Source organism: Panulirus ornatus, chromosome 24, assembly GCF_036320965.1.
Source record: "Panulirus ornatus isolate Po-2019 chromosome 24, ASM3632096v1, whole genome shotgun sequence".
NCBI classification, from domain to species: domain Eukaryota; kingdom Metazoa; phylum Arthropoda; class Malacostraca; order Decapoda; family Palinuridae; genus Panulirus; species Panulirus ornatus.
Genome location: NC_092247.1, coordinates 10293282 through 10313423, shown reverse-complemented (window position 1 = coordinate 10313423; position 20142 = coordinate 10293282). Strand labels below are relative to the sequence as shown.

Below are 20142 nucleotides of genomic sequence, written 5' to 3'. Positions count from 1 at the left end.
CAACATATATACATATACATAAATATACATATACATACACAGACATGTACATATATACACTTGTACATATCAATACTTGCTTGCCCTCATATATTCCTGGTGCCAATCCCCGCTTTTGAGAGGTAGCGCCAGGAAAATAGACAAAAAAAGCCACTTTCGTTCGCACTCAGGCCCTAGCTGTCATGTGTAATGCACCGAAACCACAGCTCCCTATCCACATCCAGGCTCCATAAACCTTCCCATGGTTTACCCCAGACGCTTCACATAACCTGCTTCAGTCCATTGACAGCACGTCGCCCCGGTATACCACATCGTTCCAATATACCTTATTCCTTGCACGCCTCTCACCCTCCTGTATGTTCAGGCCCCAATCTCTCAAAATCTTTTTCACTCCATCCTTCTAACTACAATTTGGTCTCCCGCTTCTCCTTGTCCTCTCCACCTCTGACATATATCCCCCTTGTCAACCTTTCCTCGCTCATTCTCTCCATAATGACATGTAAGAGACATGTATATCATATCTGTTAAACCTACATTTTTTTTATGTCTCTGTTTCTCTGAAGATGCGAATCATCACGAAAGTGCTCGGATCTTCGTGATTCATTTTCCTTGTGGATACCAGCTTCAAGTTATTACCACCAATAAAAAACAGTCTACACAATTTCTAAAGGTGTTCAGTAGAATTCTAGGGCCATACATGCTCTTACTGAATATATGACCCTTGCCAAACACAAATGTTTTAACTCTGTTAAAATGATTGTTTTAGTTCTTTTAGTATGATTCCTAAGACAAATAAGGAAATACGTATATTACCCCTTCAAAGAATATCAAAGAAAACGAAAGAGCGAATTCCACAGATAGCGTACGTTGAAAAGGAGGAACTATCCTATTTGGGAAGAGTGTGGTTCATGTAAGCTGAACATTTTCTCACACCTTCAAAGCTTTAATAGAAACAACGGTTAAACTTCTTTTTCCTAATTCTAAATCATACAACCATTTCCAAGTATACACAGTTATTTCCAACACCACAGGATTATTTCCAAGATCACACAACACCATACCATATTTCATTGGGTGAATTAACGCAATCTGTTTAATTTGCCTTTGCGAACCTAATAAGATGGTAAAACTAAGTGGTCTGGTCAGAAGATCAAAAGGGACCCATCAAGGACAGTGATAAAGAATTTTGAAATGATTCTCTTCAAGAAAAATGGAAGATATGGTCTTTTGGATGCAGTTAGGAGGGTAGATAAGAACATAGATAAATAGATTGAAGGAGAGGGAGCATAATAAAGGCAAATACATAAACAAGTTTATCTCTTGCTTTGCCATTTTACAGATGCAAAAGAAAAATATATATATTTAGAACTGGAACCCAGGTAATTCTCAGAGGTATGAACTGATGAGTTGAGTATATCTAAGTGGCTTTATGTGGAAGTATGTGGGCTGAGGCAGTAACATATAGAGGAATATATGACTGGGGTATACATTGGGGATTATGGTGTCTGAGTTACTGATGTATAGTAGCACCAGGGATGAGGAAAGAGAATAAGGGGTATAGAAGTAGGAAGATATGTATCACGTTTTTACTCTTGTGTATATATGCACACATATACACTCCAGATTAAGCCAAGTATCCATTTACCGACCACCTGCGTTGGGTGCAGGCCGACTACAACGCCCAGGATTCGAATTCATATGGGTACAACCCCGAGCTGGGTCGAGCTGACTCATAGCAAAGCTGTCAACTACACCACAAAGGCCCGCTGAGAGGAAAAGTGCCTTTGTAAAGATTCACAAAGACTAAGCCTGGCACGGGCTTTGTTACTGACACAACCCATTTCTCACATGTGCCATTACTGGTACAGATCGTGTGTGATGTGCTCGCGGTGCCGCTACTGGCACCGTCGGCTGTTTGGGCTTAAGTCTTATCAATTGCCAGGGTCATCGAAGTCGTCAACATCAAGCTTCATCCACTGACCGAGTAATCTTTAACGCCTTGTTCACATGTCAAACATTATTCTAAAACCACATACGCTCGCTTTATGCACACGACCCATGTGAGAAAGATCTTGGGGTGTTCATAAGAACTAATAACCTAAAAAAACAAAAGTATTAATGTCCGATATAAAACGAACGAAAGCAGGCATTGTCTCCAGAGTATTGTATCAAAAGTGCAAACTTTATTCATTGGCTTAATCTCTAGTAATACCATACCTTGATTATCCAGTGCAGTTCTGGGCATCGCACTTTACGATGAATAGGTATTCACCAGAAAGCACACAGAGGACAATAACAAAAACAATCCCTAACATTACAGACCATTCCTATGAGGAGACACTAAGATGATAACAACTACTTTCGCCTAGAAAGGCGGAGAACAAGGGGTGATGTGACTAAACAACACAAGTGGATTAAATAGCTGGATGAAAATGATACGAATGAAATACTCAAAATTCAGTCAATACGGATCCGCAGCAAAGGTTTTTAAACTTGATCAATTTCGGTTTAATATGTGTACAGGAGACTGTTGGTTTGGGAACGGAGACGATACCGAGTGTAATACGTTACCACACAGTATGATAAGTTCAAACAGTATGGAAAGTTTCAGGTGAGGATTGGTTACCTACACAGGGGAGGGTGTGGTAAGGTGTTGTCTCTAACGGGCAGACAAGCCTATTCCAGTTTCCATCCATTCTTATGTTCTCATAATGATCTAAAATCGTGACCAGACCCATTCGAGTCGAAATAACGTGGAATCACTAGAGACCTGACTATTTAACAGCATTCGATGTATAACTTAAAAGCGGTTGAAGCTTAATAACATTCCAAGATTAAATGCTATAATTCACAGAATAATGACAGCCTGGATACACATAAGAATCATCAAAACTACAAGACATACCTCGCTGTCTCTTTAACAGTTACGACACTACTGATAAGCTTCAGTAGCATGTACACTGACGCAGCCACAAGACGTAGCGTAACATAATCTATTCTCATCTTTTCAGCATTCTCCGCTACAACTAGACTTTCATGTTACGATAAACAGCTGTCACCTGTGGGGCTTCAAAACTGCTATATACATCACGTTATCCTTTTTACGTCGTCATCTGTTGTTCCTTTAAGTGGCATAGTTTTTGTGAATGGTTAGTGTGCTACTAACTAATGTCATTGGTTACACACACACACACACACACACACACACACACACACACACATATATATATATATATATACATATATATATATATATATATATATATATATATATATATATATATATATATTTTTTTTTTTTTTATATTTTGTCGCTGTCTCCCGCGTTTGCGAGGTAGCGCAAGGAAACAGACGAAAGAAATGGCCCAACCCCCCCCCCCCCCCATACACATGTACATATATATATATATTTCTTTTCTTTCAAACTATTCGCCATTTCCCGCGTTAGCGAGGTAGCGTTAAGAACAGAGAACTGGGCCTTGGAGGGAATATCCTCACCTGGCCCCCTTCTCTGTTCCTTGTTTTGGAAAATTAAAAAGAAAAAAAAAAAACGAGAGGGGAAGATTTCCAGCCCCCCGCTCCCTCCCCTTTTAGTCGCCTTCTACGACACGCAGGGAATACGTGGGAAGTATTCTTTCTCCCCTATCCCCAGATATATATATATATATATATATATATATATATATATATATATATATATATATATATATATATATATATATATATATATATAGCTGTGGTTTCGGTGCATTATTACATGACAGCTAGAGACTGAGTGTGAACAAATGGGGCCTGTGTTGTCTTTTCCTTTTCATGAGGGGGTAGGGGGTTCTTATTTCATGTGTGGCGGGGTGGCGATGGGAATGAATAAAGGCAGACATTATGAATTATGTACATGTGTAAATATGTATATGTCTGTGCGTGTATATATATGTATACGTTGAGATGTATAGGTATGTATATTTGCGTGTGTGGACGTGTATGTATATACATGTGTATGTGGGTGGGTTGGGCCATTTTTTCGTCTGTTTCCTTGCGCTACCTCGCTAACGCGGGAGACAGCGACAAAGCAAAATAGTTATATATATATATATATATATTTATATATATATATATATATATATATATATATATATATATATATATATATATATACGAATAAAGTGTATATGAACGCGCACCTTCATAGACCATACAAACCTCCAACAGCCAGGATCGAACCTGAGACCCCTTGTGCAAGAGGCAGGCATGCTAACCGCTAGGCTAAGGGACTGTAAAATAGTAAACAACTATTCGAAATACTAAGTACTCGAATACCCTTCGTCTCACAATGGTGAGCAACGGGGTCTATCGGTTGTTTCCGAACAGAACACATAGCCAGCTGATAGCGTTTTACCGAACCTAACTGTACAACGCGGAGTTATGAGAATACGAATAAAGTGTATATGAACGCGCACCTTCATCGAACATACAAACCTCCAACAGCCAGGATCGAACCCGAGGCTATTTGAATAGTCATTTCCCTATTAGGGGCGATCATAGCCTAACGGTAGCGATCGCGCAGGGGTCCCGGGTTCGATCCTGGCGGTTGGAGGTTTGTATATATACCATTGAGACATCACACACCCCTGCCGCAAACCTACATTCACTGAGAACCAATCACTTTCCTCTCTTCCTACACGTACACATGCCTTACATCCTCGATAAAAACTTTTCACTGCTTCTAACAACTTGCCTCCCACACCATATATTCTTAGTACAGCGGATGGAACCATGGCAGCGGAAGTGAATCATAGGGTGGGGGAGGGGGAGAAAATCCTGGGAGCCTTGTAGAATGTGTGGAAGTCGAGAACATTATCTCCAAAAGCAAAAATGGCTATGTTTGAAGGAATAGTGGTTTCAACAATGTTGAATGGTTGCGAGGCGTGGGCTATGGATAGAGTTGTGCGCAGGAGGATGGATGTGCAGGAAATGGGATGTTTGAGGACAATATGTGGTGTCATGTGGTTTGATTGAGTAAGTAATGTAAGGGTAAGAGAAATGTGTGGAAATAAAAAGAGCGTGGTTGAGAGAGCAGAAGAGGGTGTTTTGAAATGGTTTGGGCACATGGAGAGAGTGAGTGAGGAAAGACTGACCAAGAGGATATATGTGTCGGAGGTGGAGGGAACGAGGAGAAGTGGGAGACCAAATTGGAGGTGGAAAAATGGAGTGAAAAAGATTTTGAGTGATCGGGGCCTGAACATGCAGGAAGGTGAAAGGCGGGCAAGGAATAGAGTGAATTGGATCGATGTGGTATACCGGGGTCGACGTGCTGTCAACGGATTGAATCAGGGCATGTGAAGCGTCTGGGGTAAACCATGGAAAGTTCTGTGGGCCCTGGATGTGGAAAGGGAGCTGTGGTTTCGGGCATTATTACATGACAGCTAGAGACTGAGTGTGAACGGATGGGGCCTTTGTTGTCTTTTCCTAGCGCTACCTCGCACACATGAGTGGGGAGGGGGATGTTATTCCATGTGTGGCGAGGTGGCGATGGGAATAAATAGAGGCAGACAGTATGAATTATGTACATGTGTATATATGTATATGTCTGTGTGTGTATATATATGTGTACATTGAGATGTATAGGTATGTATATTTGCGTGTGTGGACGTGTATGTATATACATGTGTATGGGGGTGGGTTGGGCCATTTTTTTCGTCTGTTTCCTTGCGCTACCTCGCAAACGCGGGAGAAAGCGAAAAAGCAAAATATAAATAAATAATATATATATATATATATATATATATATATATATATATATATATATATATATATATATATATATATAGTTAGTTAAGTAAATACTTGTGATGGAGGAACTCACGGGAAAATCAGATAGGAAAATACAGAAAGTTAGATAATAAAAGACCCGATGGTCTAGGACAAGGTCATCTGCTGTAGGACGGAATATGGTAGGTCCTGGGAAATCCAGATAACAGAAAACCTGATGGCCTATGGCAATGTTATCTACTGAGGGATAATACCAAGGGAATGCCAGGTATATGACGAAATACTCTATTGGCGGACACTAACGGTGCTAAGTTTCTAGTCTGTATAGATGGAGATAAGAAAATATAACTCGAGTTAATGGGTAATTTTGGAAGCTGACGTATGAGATAATCGACCTTACTAGGATTAAGCAATATGGTGTCTGTGCCTACTGCTTAGTACCAGCTCTGACCAACAACGCATAACCATGCAACCTTGCATTTCTATTCTTTCCAGTATACATTAGTCCTATGATGCTTCTTGAGATGTTGGAATTAACGTTATAATAGTATGTAATTCGAGGACTTCTGATGGTACTGGCTCAGAGACTTCAATAGGGTAACAAGTGGTGATCCGAGAGATATCCTCTCAAAACACAAATTTGGAGTACCTGCTAAACTAACGAAAATAAACCTACCAATGCCGGTATGATGTCTGATAAACCAGTGACACTTTGGTATTAATCATATAACCCTAAGATCTCTTTTATGGCGCTCCGGCAGCGTCAAAGCTGTGCCATAGTCATGAGCAAGGAAAATGGACTCTGAGGGGTAAAGTTCCTCAGTGAAGTTCTCCTTTTCGTCTGCTGACGATGATACAACATCCTTGGAGGTGACTAAAATCGTGGTGTGACCCTCTGCAGGTGGAGACCGGTAACACCCAGGTGACAGTTTATTCCATTACAAGATAAATAGGATGATATGGACTATCATGATCGTACTATGGATCTCTTAACATCAAGATACTGTGGTTGACGCAAGCAAAACTAGTGAGAGAATACTGAGTAAAGGACGAAGAACGATCACATTGTGCAGCAAAATGTAAGAAAGAATCAGAGGAGGAACACGTGTGGATGTGACGTCTCTGGAGGTGAACTAAGTGTTACCAGACGAGTGTTGGAGCAGAGGCGTGGCAGACATTCCTGCTGGTGGACTTGAGAAAAGATGTACGATTAAAAAAAAAATCTCTTTCCCATTTTCGTTATTCCTTATATTTCTCTACAATCTTTCTGTTCTATTATCCGTGCCCCTACATAGCCTCGCCATCTCCACCTTCATTTTTCCTTTTGCACCCTTTCCATTTCCCCAAACTCATCATCTTTCGCTGACCTTATCTAATCATCCTCTTCAACTTGCTCAGCACTAACTTTCTGTATTACATCAATCTTTCATATTCTCTTGTATCTACTCCCACGGCCCTCTTCTGCCCATATCCACCACTATCCTTTAATCATTTCCTCCGCCATAATCTCTCCATTTTCATTATATTAACCCATCTATCCTCATCTTCACTTCATCTTTACCATCCACTGACCTATCCATCCATCCATCCTCATCGACTGCATTTTCCTTTATCTATCCGCCCCATCAGTCTACCAGGTCTGTCCACCACCCTTCGCCTTCAAAGCGCACGTACCCACTCCTGCGCTCACGCCTACTGGCCAACCAGTCCGTCGGGTTTTCCAAGGAACATCCGAGATCAGGGGTCAAGAGGATGATTCTGGCCTGGCAACAGTGGAGGTAGAATAGTAAGGTATGGTAAACTAAGGTTAGGTAAGATAAGGTACGGTAAGGTATACCAATAGTAAGGTAACATAGGGCAAATTAAGGCATACCAATAGTAAAGTAACATAAGGTAAGTTAGGGTATACCAATAGGAAGTTAAAGTAAGATAACGTAAAATATATGTGAGCTTACTCAATGTGAGATCAACAATGGCGAGTTCAATGCACGAGAAAAATTACTTTTACTGATAATGATTAAACTATAGTGAATGTATCTTTTTATATGATAATGATTAAACTATAGTGAATGTATCATTTTATATGATAATGATTAAACTATAGTGAATGTATCTTTCTATATGATAATGATTAAACTATAGTGAATGTATCTTTCTATATGATAATGATTAAACTATAGTGAATGTATCTTTTTATATGATAATGAAGCGGGTATGACGTATGTTCCTGCTGCCAGGAACACCCCAGCAACGTAGGTATCACAGCAGTTATGCTGTGTTTGCTCTCGAGGCTCTCAAGACATCAAAAATTACATACATACATACATGTGTGTGTGTGTGTGTGTGTGTGTGTGTGTGTGTTTCTCTAAACTTACTCTATTCCTTGGTCAGTGGGGTGGAACAGGTGCATCTAGCTCTGCAACATCACTCACACATACATTCAACCCTTGCTTAGTATACTGAAAGAAAACATGGATTTCTGTACTCATATATAAAAGTGCTACTTAATTTTTCACTTTACACACTGAGTCGTCAAGTGAGACTGGTGTCTTCAAGCATACCATCTCCATACCAATCATCGGGGAATCATTCATCAGCATCATTATCATCATATGAAACATCACTGATCCTCATCTATTCCCTTACTACATTTATTAATACCTTTCGCGGTCCTCCTCTTCCCTTTGTAACTTCTGCGGTACAGCTGAGTACATCCCTGGCCAGCCTATCGTTTGCTACACGTTCTCCCTCAAACATACGACACACTTTGCATATACAAACACAGCTCAAGCAGTGATGTGTCCCAAAAAGATTATAAGCAAATGTCTGGCAATGTTAATGTTCAGGTATATCGTATGGTTCCGCCTTCGATATTCGGCGCGGGCTAGTTTTTGTGTCGCCTTCTCGGTAAGGGTGTGACGCGGCCAACAGTCTTGTTGCATCACTTCAATAACCCTTGTGAAGGCTACAGATCTGAGGCAAAATGTTAATGTAGAAATATTCACTATTACTGACGTTGTTCATTCCGTACATCCGAAAGGAGCCAAGTGAAAAAAAAAGTATATTTTCCAAATCCATTTAAGGTCAGCGAATTAGTCTCCATCTCTCTCACGATCATTATGGGGCAAATAATCTTCTTGCACATACAATAATCCCATTAGATAAATCACAAGTACTGTTACAGTCCATTTAAAGGCCAAATTTAAAAAAACATTCAATTTGTAATGATTAACATAATGTTTCGTAACATGGCGCGATATTCCTCATGACAGTCACGGCGAGGTTAGAGGTGACAACATCTCAGGGACACAACTCTATGACTAACCAGAACCCTACCTGTGTGTGTGTGTGTGTGTGTGTGTGTGTGTCCCCACTATTGTTTGCCGGTGTGTAATTACCAATTTGTAACTACGTATTTGAAAATGCGAGGAGGGAGTTATCCACTCGTAGGGCCCCATCACCTAAGCTTTTTCTACTGTTACACGTTTCATCCGTCTGTCTCACACTATAGGACCTCTCTATATCTTGTCTACTCGTTTCCTGCCTTGATTCCTCTTATAGACTCTTGATTGCTGCATCTTTGCATACTTCGAAGAACTGTTCAATGTCGACATCGTCAAACTGGTTTAGAAACTTGAAGGCTGTGATTTGGCCAACATTTACGCTTCTCTTTTCCATGGCCCTTAATCTCTTGCTGCAACTCAACCCCCTTAACTGTGGTACCATTTCTGCTGTCCTTCTCTAGACTTTCTCTGTCAGTTCTTTGTTCCTCTTTAAGTGAGATGACAAAACATGAAAAAATGATCTACATCGTATATCATACGCTATAGATAGTTTATTGAAAGTGTCCATATATTCATGTACTTTTATGTAATTCCAATATTCAGCAGCTGAGTGTTTGTTTCCTTCAGTCCTCCTCAGGTGGAACTTTTGCGGTAGGTTAGTTACAGCGTCAACTTCCAAGTTCTCAAACACATACTCCTGCAGCTTATTTCCCGGTACATACTATTCATGCTGAGGCCTTCTTTCACCGTGTCCCATCCTCATTGTTTTGCATATACCCGGGTGGAGTTTCACTAGCCACGTATCAGATCAGCTTTGGAGTTGGGACCGAGTTGGTGTCGGTCCCCTTGCCGGTTGGTGTAACCCTCATTATTCTTAACTTCACTCAAGACCTTAGCAAAAATAGGTAAAAAAAAAAAATACGAAATGACTGCAGTCTTTCTAGTGAGCCAGAGGCAACAGTCCTAAGACCGAGTTCTGCGGCACACCATTAGTGACTCCAACCCAACTTGGGAAGACTCCTCTAACACGAGTCCATTGTTCCCTCACACTAGGACAATTTGATATCCATTAAAGAGGTCTTTTCCTTTTTCTCTCTCGATCTAATTTCCTTATCATCTCCCTATGTACTACAGCCTCAAACATTCTCTAGCAGTACAGGAAAACACATCCAACCCTTCTTTCTACTTTGTTTACAACAAAACTCACTTATGCATAGATGTTTCAGAGAACTGCTATACATGCCCTCCTCTCCCAGAAACCATGTTGTCTCTCAGGTAGTTTCTCCCATGCACTTACGACCGTTTTGCTATTCTTGTAGTCTTATAGATCTTCCATTCTTAGCTTATGATTGTAGCTGATCATCTCCAAGCCTCCAATTACCCTCAATCACGTTCTCCTTGGAACATCTCCTAGACCATCCCACTATCTCTATCTCTTCACCATGATGCTCTTCCAACCGTCTCCAACTTTCCAACATGGTAACCCCCAGCGTCTCCAGCTTTACACCAGGGTAATACCTCTGTCTCCAACCGTGACATTCGACATAATCTTAGCTTCTTCACTTGTGTGTGTGTGTGTGTGTGTGTGTGTGTGTGTGTGTGTGTGTGTGTGTGTGTGTGTGTGTGTGCAGAAAATATTGCACTAGTATCTTAGTGTGTTTTCCATACCATGTGTAAAACCAGTAATACCAACCTATGATGATACAGACTGACCTCCCATTGAGGAAATCAATAACAGCCTCACTCAAATACCATGATAGATGTTTGGCGAACATATGCTGCTTTAGAACTTACTTCTGACGTTTGGAAAGTGAACCATGATTCGTCTGGTCAAGCACTTAAACTGCCAAATGAAAAAAAATTAGTTAGGGTGCATGAGCTTTAAGGGTCGGGAAAGCCGTTGGTAATGTTGGGAAAGACACAGGTGGTAGGAGGAGGGTGAGCGAGCTAGAGATCCGGCAACGCGGGACCATCATGAGGTTGCCCCCGGGCAGCGGAGGCGGCGGCCAGGAAAACCCCACATGTGGCGGGAAACACAACAATGCTGACAACTTACAGGTAGAATTTGAAGGCCTTGTGTTCCCTGAGAGACAGCACGTGAGACATCTGTATACGTGTATATATGTACATATATGTATGTGTATTTATATTTTTCTGTTTATATGAATGTGGGCATGTACTCATTCCACAGAGACATACTCACAATATCACTACACTTTTATGACCTCACATTCTCGCTCGGTGGACGTGGCTAGCTTACTGGATACTGCGAGTGCTCCAAGAAAGTCTTGCAGTAAGAAGGTAAGATAAGGTAAGGTAAGGTAAGGTAGGGTAAGGTAAGGTAAGGGATGTATATATGCTGGATCTTATATCATTTGATTGCTTAATGGTCAGTCAAATAGATATCATAGCGCCATAACACACACACACACACACACACACACACACACACACACACACACACACACACACGTAATGACCAAACGTTATGTTGGTTGGTCTTGGATCTGGATGGTCGATTCGTTTCGCTACATTGTACATGATATCTGGAGACGTAATGGATACACACGAAAAGATTTGTGCAAATTATATTGCCAATTACTTTTAGCAGTATAAGGTAACCGGTCTTCATTTTCTTTTTAACAAAAATGACTTGCTTTTCAAAAATTCAAACAAAATACCAAAATTATTTATAAAATCATCTAAAAGAAAATGAAAAAAAATTTTTCTTGAAGTGTGTTACGATATCTTTAGATAGAAGAATTATATGATCTTTCTCCTTGAACTGATTAAAACAAAGGATAAATAAAAAGTAACATAAATATTCTACATCCAGTAAACGTCCACATTGGTCAAAGAAATAGTAGCCGCATTTAAAATCAGCATTTCAATGTTTGTACATCTAATTCAAGTAGTGTGTTGCATTTATTTTTCCCAGTGATAAGTCTAAGACAACGTGAGCATACATTACTGTCACGTAATATTTGATCACGTTCAGTGAGAACGTCTGATTTCCGGGGAAACCTTTGTAGCTTTCTCATCTTAGCCTCTGGAACACGACAGGACGACCCTCGGATATGATGCTACGACCTTTAGGCAGGATGGTTTGGCTTTTGACCTAACTCTTAAATGGTTAAGTCAAGGGCCAGACCATCATGTCCAAGGGTCATAAACCATCGTGCTCGAAGGGTACCCCAAAGCTGGGGCATGGGGGGTCCGCCACTGATCCATAGAGATAATGATGGTTTGTCATTCAGGCCTTTATACTATGAATACCTAGACTCTAATTCCCAGGAACGATGAGGAGAAATCGGAACGTCAGACTATGAAATGCTCGTATGAAAAGGATGTGAGGAGATACTGATAAAGAGGGTAGTCTTATCAGAAGTGGAAATGGAAAGATTGAAGTGAAAGACGCTTTGGGTGGTCCAGGCCTGAATATGCAGTATGGTGGACGGTGTGCATGGGATCGAGCAAATTAGAGCAATGTAGTATACAGGGGGCGACAAGTTGACAATGGGCTAAAGTGTGGCATGTGAAGTGATCAGGAGAAACCACAGAAATTAATGTAGGGCCTGGTTGTAGATAGGGGGTTCTGGTTTTGGTGCATTGTACATGACAGGTAAAGAATGGATGTGAGCAAATAAGGCTGTTCTTCGTCTGTTTCTGGTGCTACCATGCCACACTAAATATCTGCAGATTATTTAAACATCTGTAATGTGTCCTAATTTACTGACCTCACGGTATGCTCTTCAACATTCGAATCCAGTCCACTGCCAGATCAGTCATGCTAATCTTGTGCTAGAACCATAATCTTGATCTGAGTGTCTGGTTATTGTGGCATTCGAGCACATCAACAGGAAGACGGCCTTGCTAAGTCGATAAGAAGCCTCAGGGCGATGTGTGTTGTCCCTCTGAGCTCCGGGCCTGTCGCTCTCTGGCCATAAGGTCTCTGCGCCTGGGGAAAGTCGCAGAACAACTTGCATATCAAAAGGTGATTCAGCTCGTCAAATCCCACCAGCCACACACACACACACACACACACACACACACACACACACATAATGTAGTTCGGTAATGCTTTTATATTATCAAACAAAATCCAACCTTGCCGACAATGTTATGACCAATTATTCCTCCGTAACTTACAAAATATCTATTCCCTCAACTTCATACAATGAGACAATCATATGAGGCATAGTTAACTCCAAGGAAAGGGCCAGGGTTTCATACTCTGTGGCGCCGGTACCATAGTCCTGTGTAGAACGTCAAAAAAAAAAAAGGTGGTTTGTGGACGTCGTGAGTGAACTATCCAGAGTTGACAATGAAAAGCCTGGCGATGGCATAGTGAGAGAACCTGGGAAAATCTGTGTCGAAATGATGGCATTTCCTTTTGATATTCAGAGAAATTCTATGCTCTGCCATTAAGATATCGACTTTAAAGTAAAGCCATCAGTATAACACAAGGTGACCTGGAAAGGTGATTTTTTCTGTAATTGCTCATCCATTTCTTGAGAAATTTTTGCCGTGCAATCTGTAAGCTGTGTATCAGTAGAAAGGCATAACTTTGACTAATAACTTTTAAATATGAATTACTTGGATCTGATAAAATCATTGTGATCTACATGACATATTCAGAGTCAGTAAACGTCAAATTTTTTCCACTTTATGGTCTTTGGCTGAAATTATAAGACCCTAAGACCATCTGAGATTTCGTTTCATCATCGTAAAGACTATATAGAAGTTTTGGCTCCTACTAACAGAGCAATTCTTCTCAATCATCTTTATCCCTCTTTAGATTTTTTCCAACATTTTCTCACTTCATGACTCTCCTCTTACAAGATATCTCTCCGTGCGATATAAAAGCATTGTTCTTTCTGTATATCAGAAAGGTGTAGGGATAGCACGATTTTCTTCCTTGTGTTTTAAGAGAATGTGCCTTCGAAAGCGCACTTCTGCTTGCTCGTCTGCATCACTTTTTTCAGAAAAACAAAAGCTTTCCAGCACTAAGGAAGCAAGAAATGGCACAGCCTATCCCAAAATTGGTAATCGTTCTAATCCAATCAAATATCGTCATACAGCTTTGATATCTACTATACCCAGAGTCTCTTAATCTCTCCTTAAGTATCAAAAACCCTTGAAAATTTTGAGTCTACTTGTCGTCTTCCTTAACACAAGTATAATTTTTGCAAGTCAAGATGCAAAGATGATATCCTTTCCTATGAAAATCTTGGTCATCTTCTTTGAGAGATTTCTGGAATCCTATTGGCGAATTCTTTGATTCCTCAGACGTATATGATAGGGTGTGGCAAAGAAGTCTGCTATCAAAATTCCCCTCTTTATCTCTGTTCTCATTCCAGCTTTCTGTCAAGTCGGCCCATCTACGCAAGTAACGTTTCTAAAACTCATCATCTTTTAATTTCTCTTTACGAAATTCCATACAATTTTACTATTATCCTCTGAAGCCTCCGTGGTTTCACCATTCAGCGTAGCAAATATGGCCTGGTGCAACCACATGTCTAATCGACTTAGGAAACAGCATATTTCATTCATGGATAAATCTTTTCTTGAAAAGGATTGTGAACCTTGTTCAGATCCCTCTCATCTGAGCAGTTATGCCAATTGCGCAATGAACTTGGTCGTTTGTCTTTGTATAGATTTCTGCCCTCTTCCCTTGGTACACGTACGTATGTACTTGACAGAAAAGAGCTGTAAGGAATCTGACTTATAAAGTCACTCAATCAGACTTGACTATTTTTCTCTACCTCGCACTGCTGTATCGAATTCTCTCTTTTACAGAGATCACTTCAGTTTCTGCTGTTGAACACTAGCTGCTTGCATGCGTTTGCTATTAAGTAATGCTCAAGAAAATACAGTGTTCTTCAAACCTTTGTGTTAGATACTTATTATGTTCGTGAACAATTCGAGAGAAGCCTGTTGCAGGGTCTTTTCTCCTCTCTACTCTAACGTTTTGAAACAATTTTATTTCTTCATGTGCATCCTCACAACTACCACCTAGCCCTTCTTACAAGGAAAGCTTTCCAGTTTCTTACAAACCTTTACGCAGTTTTTTCTTTTTTTTATTTCCGTCTCTATTTTGCCTTTTTTCAAGGCCTGGCCTCAATGAGGACTCCCGTCAATGCCCGGAGACTTTTTCATGGAGAGAAAGACACATGGGTATGCATGCAAATCACACTCTCCACAGAAGGTGGTGTGGGTACATGAAAATAAAAGAGGAGGGTAGAAAGGCACATGAAGACAAAAGAAGAGGAAAAGTGGGTGTAGAGGAGGGAAAGCAGGAAAGGGAAGAGGTTAGAAACAGAGGAAAGACGGTGAAGACAGTGAAAGGGAGGCTGGGACCTGAAATCAGGCGGTATCGGAAGCAGAGAGATAAGGATAGAGACGAGGAAGGGATGAAAACAGTAGGATAGGAGTGGAGGCAGGGAAGAGCTCGGGGACTTCGTTTCTAACCTCAAGTCTGAACTTACCGCTAAGCTTGGCTGCTGAGATATCTTTTCATTGCGTGAGCAGTCCAGATCGTGGATGCGGCGGAGTTGCATGGCTGTCCTTTGTGAGATAGTGGCACTGATGTTCACTGAAAACAAAAGATTTTGAATGATACAGATCTTCAAGAAATGTTACATTTTCTTAATCTCTTCATTTCATACGATACGTGAAATGAAAACATAAGTGATTATTTGAATGTCTTGATAGTGGTTCATTTCCCAACAGGTTTGGTAGCTAAAAATCATTTCGTTCAAGAAGATGAAACATCAAGACTCATTATGAAAAAGAAGACATCTCTTCCAAATAATGAACATTCAGAGGACTTATGTAAAGTTGTCAAAATTTAGGAATAAAAGTTGCACCTAGATATACGAATTCCAGATGAGACAGATTAATGAGTGCCAAACCTTAAGATATGAGACACAAGTGCATATATCCTTCCATGTAAAGAATGTCCGCACAACGTACAGTATGAATACGTTTATGAGCATAGGTGAGATGTTAGAGTTGGACATGAGCAAAGCGCTTTTTTCTCTTGTGTTGGAGACAAATTACACGATCGACAAAAATGACAGTCACCTATCTTCATACCTAATGATTATATCAAAAGAATGAAAGAATTGTCTCATAAATTCCATAAAAAAATTTAGATTATCAGACGGACAGTTACCTTTCAACAGAATACTGTTTAATAAGTTTCTTAAGAAGGAAAAATTACGAAGAGAAAGTAGGTAGAAGCCAGCATCCCGCCTTGTCAAGGCCTTAATCTTTCGGGTCAGGTCGCACCTGGTGCGATGACGTAGCGTTCTAAGGTTACATTTTTTACATTTTGGAAATTATGTAGCTTTATCTACAGACATATCCACAACACTTAGTTGTTATTCGTCATATATATATATATATATATATATATATATATATATATATATATATATATATATATATATATTTTTTTTTTTTTTTTTCATACTATTTGCCATTTCCCGCGTCAGCGAGGTAGCGTTAAGAACAAAGGACTGGGCCCTTGAGGGTATATCCTCACCTAGGCCCCTTCTCTATTCCTTCTTTTGGAAAATCTAAAAAAAAGAGAGGGGAGGATTTCCAGCCACCCGCTCCCTCCCCTTTTAGTCGCCTTCTACGACACGCAGGGAATACGTGGGAAATATTCTTTCTCCCCTATCCCCAGGGATCATATATATATATATATATATATATATATATATATATATATATATATATATATATATATATATATATATATAGCAATAGGAAAACATGAAAATCCTGAGCGCTTTCATGTTTTACCACGTCTTCAGGGGACAGTTACTAGTTGCTCTGTTACTAGTCCTCTGCAGATGTGGTGATACACGAAAATGCTCATGATTCTCGTGTGTCATTTTCCTAGCGGTGTTTCTGTATGTATGAAGTCACGCGTTTGTTGTGATTTTCTACATATACATATAGCAATGTACAACAGAGGGGGCAAAACAGGATGGTTTTGCTCGTAATTATACATGTGGGTCATGGAGAAAATGGGCCGCGTCATAGGGTGGTAAAGAGACTAAGTTTCTGGGTGCTCTAAGGGCGGTGTGACCTGTAAGGCCAAAGATGATGTTAGAAGGCCAGTCGTCCCGGCAACGTTGTATGGATGTCACTCTTGGGCCTGGAATATAATGGACACAAAGAAGTTGGACGCGTTGAGAATGAAATGCCTTACGACAAGTATGAGACTGAGATATCGTGCAACGAATGACAGTATTAGAGAAATGCGGCAGAGAACGCGGGGTAAATAAGAAGGCAGACCAGGGTGTGCTGGGATGCTTCTGGTTTATATAAAGGATGAGGGACGAGAGACTGACTGGGGGTTATATGGGTCAAAAGGTAAATCCACAAGGGATGAGGACACCAAGGAGACAGATGGTGGAGTAAAGGATGCCGAGGCCAAAACATTCAGAACAGCGAGTGGTGAACGCCAGACACAGATGTGGTATATGGCATTCCGTTAAAAGAAACAGAATATTCCCAAAAGTATTACGTGGTTGTGAAACTTTAATCTCACTAGTAATATATTTCCCTCAGTCAGCTCACTGCCCTCCAAACTTTCCCTTTTTTCTTCGCCATCATCTGAGGAGATGGCCTTCCATGGCGTATCTCTCCCTGTCGCGGATTTCATCTCACCTCTCTCTCTGTCTTCCCCTGCACTTTATATCTTCCTCATTATTCTTCCAATTTTTCAGTTTCACTAGTTCCTGTTTCCTATCTATCTGTACATGTAAATTTTTTTCGTTTTATATTTCCTATCTTCTAGATACACACACACACACACACACACACACACACACACACACACACACACACACATATATATATATATATATATATATATATATATATATATATATATATATATATATATATATATACATATAGTAAATGGAAACAACAATTTCAAGCATCATTTAAATTCAATTCCCCATTGTTGTCTGAGCCTGTTGTCTGATTTTTACATTTCTTCTACAAGCCTCTTGCGTGCCTTAACCTTGTCTTCTCATCGTGCCATGTCATTTATCAGATATTATCTTTTCAATAACCATCGTAAGAACTGAAAATCCCTTTGTTTCCAGTTTCCTGTGTTTCTGTTAATCCCTTATGTTTGTACATTCGCATGTTGGTGAGCTCATGTTTCGTCATGTGGGTCTCCTTGCTTTCAAATAACTTGTGAGTCAGTCTTGCTCACCGGGCTATGTGCTCATCACAGGGAAGGTGAAATATCCGTCCAAACGCATCATCTACAAACTCACACACACACACACACACACACACACGGACCTTATGGTCCCATGTTTGGTTCCCAGGCAGACAGCTGGCCACATGCTAGCTCAGAACTATCATCCATTCCTTAAAGATTGGTCGATAACTGGCTTCCGGTGGTATGCAATATATATATATATATATATATATATATATATATATATATATATATATATATATATATGTGTGTGTGTGTGTGTGTGTGTGTGTGTGTGTGTGTGTGTGTGTGTGTGTGTGTGCGCGCGTTTGACATGGTTCTCTGCTAGACCTTGACTTGTTACTTGCAAGCACATCTGCTTCCAATTACTTTGGTTGTGCAAGATCTTCCTCCCAGTTTATCCTGTCTTGTCATTCCAAATTTTGTGTTTCTTGAATAACATTCGTCATACGCTCACCAGGTCTTACTCTCAGTCCAGATGTCTCTTGTATCCCGTTTTGAGTCCAATAATCTGGTATATTTTTCCTGTCTTCATTCGTAGACCATCTCTATTGTCTCTGTTCTGTTTATTATAGCTTAAGGTGTAATATTTAGCTGCTCTATTGTGATATCAATCCTACTTTTAGTTTGCCTTGTTTTACAACTATTATTTTCACTGTTGTAATTATATTTTTTCTGCAGTTGTTGATGTCCATATCTCTGTTCCACAGGCAACTGTTCGTAGGAAGACATACCCGTATGTTGCGTTATCTGAGACAGCTCGGTCAAATGAATGTCCTTATCAAGGCCATCTCATTCAAGATATATATTTATATATATATATATATATATATATATATATATATATATATATATATATATATATATATATATTCCCTACACTTAAGACAGTAACTAATATATCGTCTAGCCACGAGGAGAGGATGAACAGTTGGGTGTATTGCAGATTCTGCCACGACCAGGATTCGAACCTATTCTGGTCCTATCCCGAGCGGGCTTCATTGCGTGCTTCACGGTTAGTAACCCTAACCACTACACCATCGACTCTGCCTGCATGCGGCTTTGTCCGTGTTAAAAGTTACCATTGGGTGAGGTACCCCTCACTTCAAAGGTGTCTTTCCTTCCCTACTACTAATTGCAGCGTAGCCTTAAAGCTGCCGGAACCCCTTATATGGGGTCCTGAGACTATGTAGCTGAAGAAAAAGGCTTGACACATGAAGGAAATCAGGAAAAAAGAAGAATAATCAGAAGCTCCATTTGGCGTCGATAGACTGGGCCACAGAATTAAAAAAAGAATCTCAGAGAGCGAGAGATAGGAAGAGATCCCCACCTTCCTCTCCACTAACCTTGGACACATAAATTTTAGCGACCGCCCTCCTCGATAGTTGCCATGTAGGCTGCAACACCTCCGAACACATCGCTCTGCAACATGTTCAGCTGTTTGAGAATTCAACACATTACCTATGTTTCTCAACATCTGTGCCTTACTATAGTGTAGATGTCTTATCGAACAAAGTGAACAGAAATACTTCACCAAGCAAAAAAAATATAATCCAATATTCAAAAGGATCTAAAGGCACTAGGCACACCACAAGGTGAGAACAAGGTCGCTTGTATTACTAGCATAAACAACAGGAATGTCTTTTAACCAGAATCTGCTACACTACAGACGGACGGTACAGTGTACGCTCACAGCTCCCGGATGTACCAGGACTAGTAATACACAATTGTAAACCAGCGAACTGTGTAGTTTATGCTATCACATGATCAATTATTTGGCAAGAATAATTTGTTGTCATAGTATTTCAGTGATGTTTTTCTATGGAACTAATT

General features: G+C 40.2%; 1 long non-coding RNA gene across 1 annotated transcript in view; it reads right to left on the bottom strand.

Annotated features, from left to right (window-relative positions):
- LOC139757104 (uncharacterized) overlaps positions 1 to 20142 on the bottom strand; it is a 324993-nt gene that overhangs the window by 291790 nt on the left and 13061 nt on the right. The window contains exons 3-5 of the long non-coding RNA XR_011714503.1: positions 19656 to 19731; positions 15542 to 15648; positions 12791 to 13011 (exon numbers count right to left, since the gene is read on the bottom strand). This is a non-coding gene — a long non-coding RNA (uncharacterized lncRNA). The remainder of the gene's footprint in view (positions 1 to 12790; positions 13012 to 15541; positions 15649 to 19655; positions 19732 to 20142) is intronic.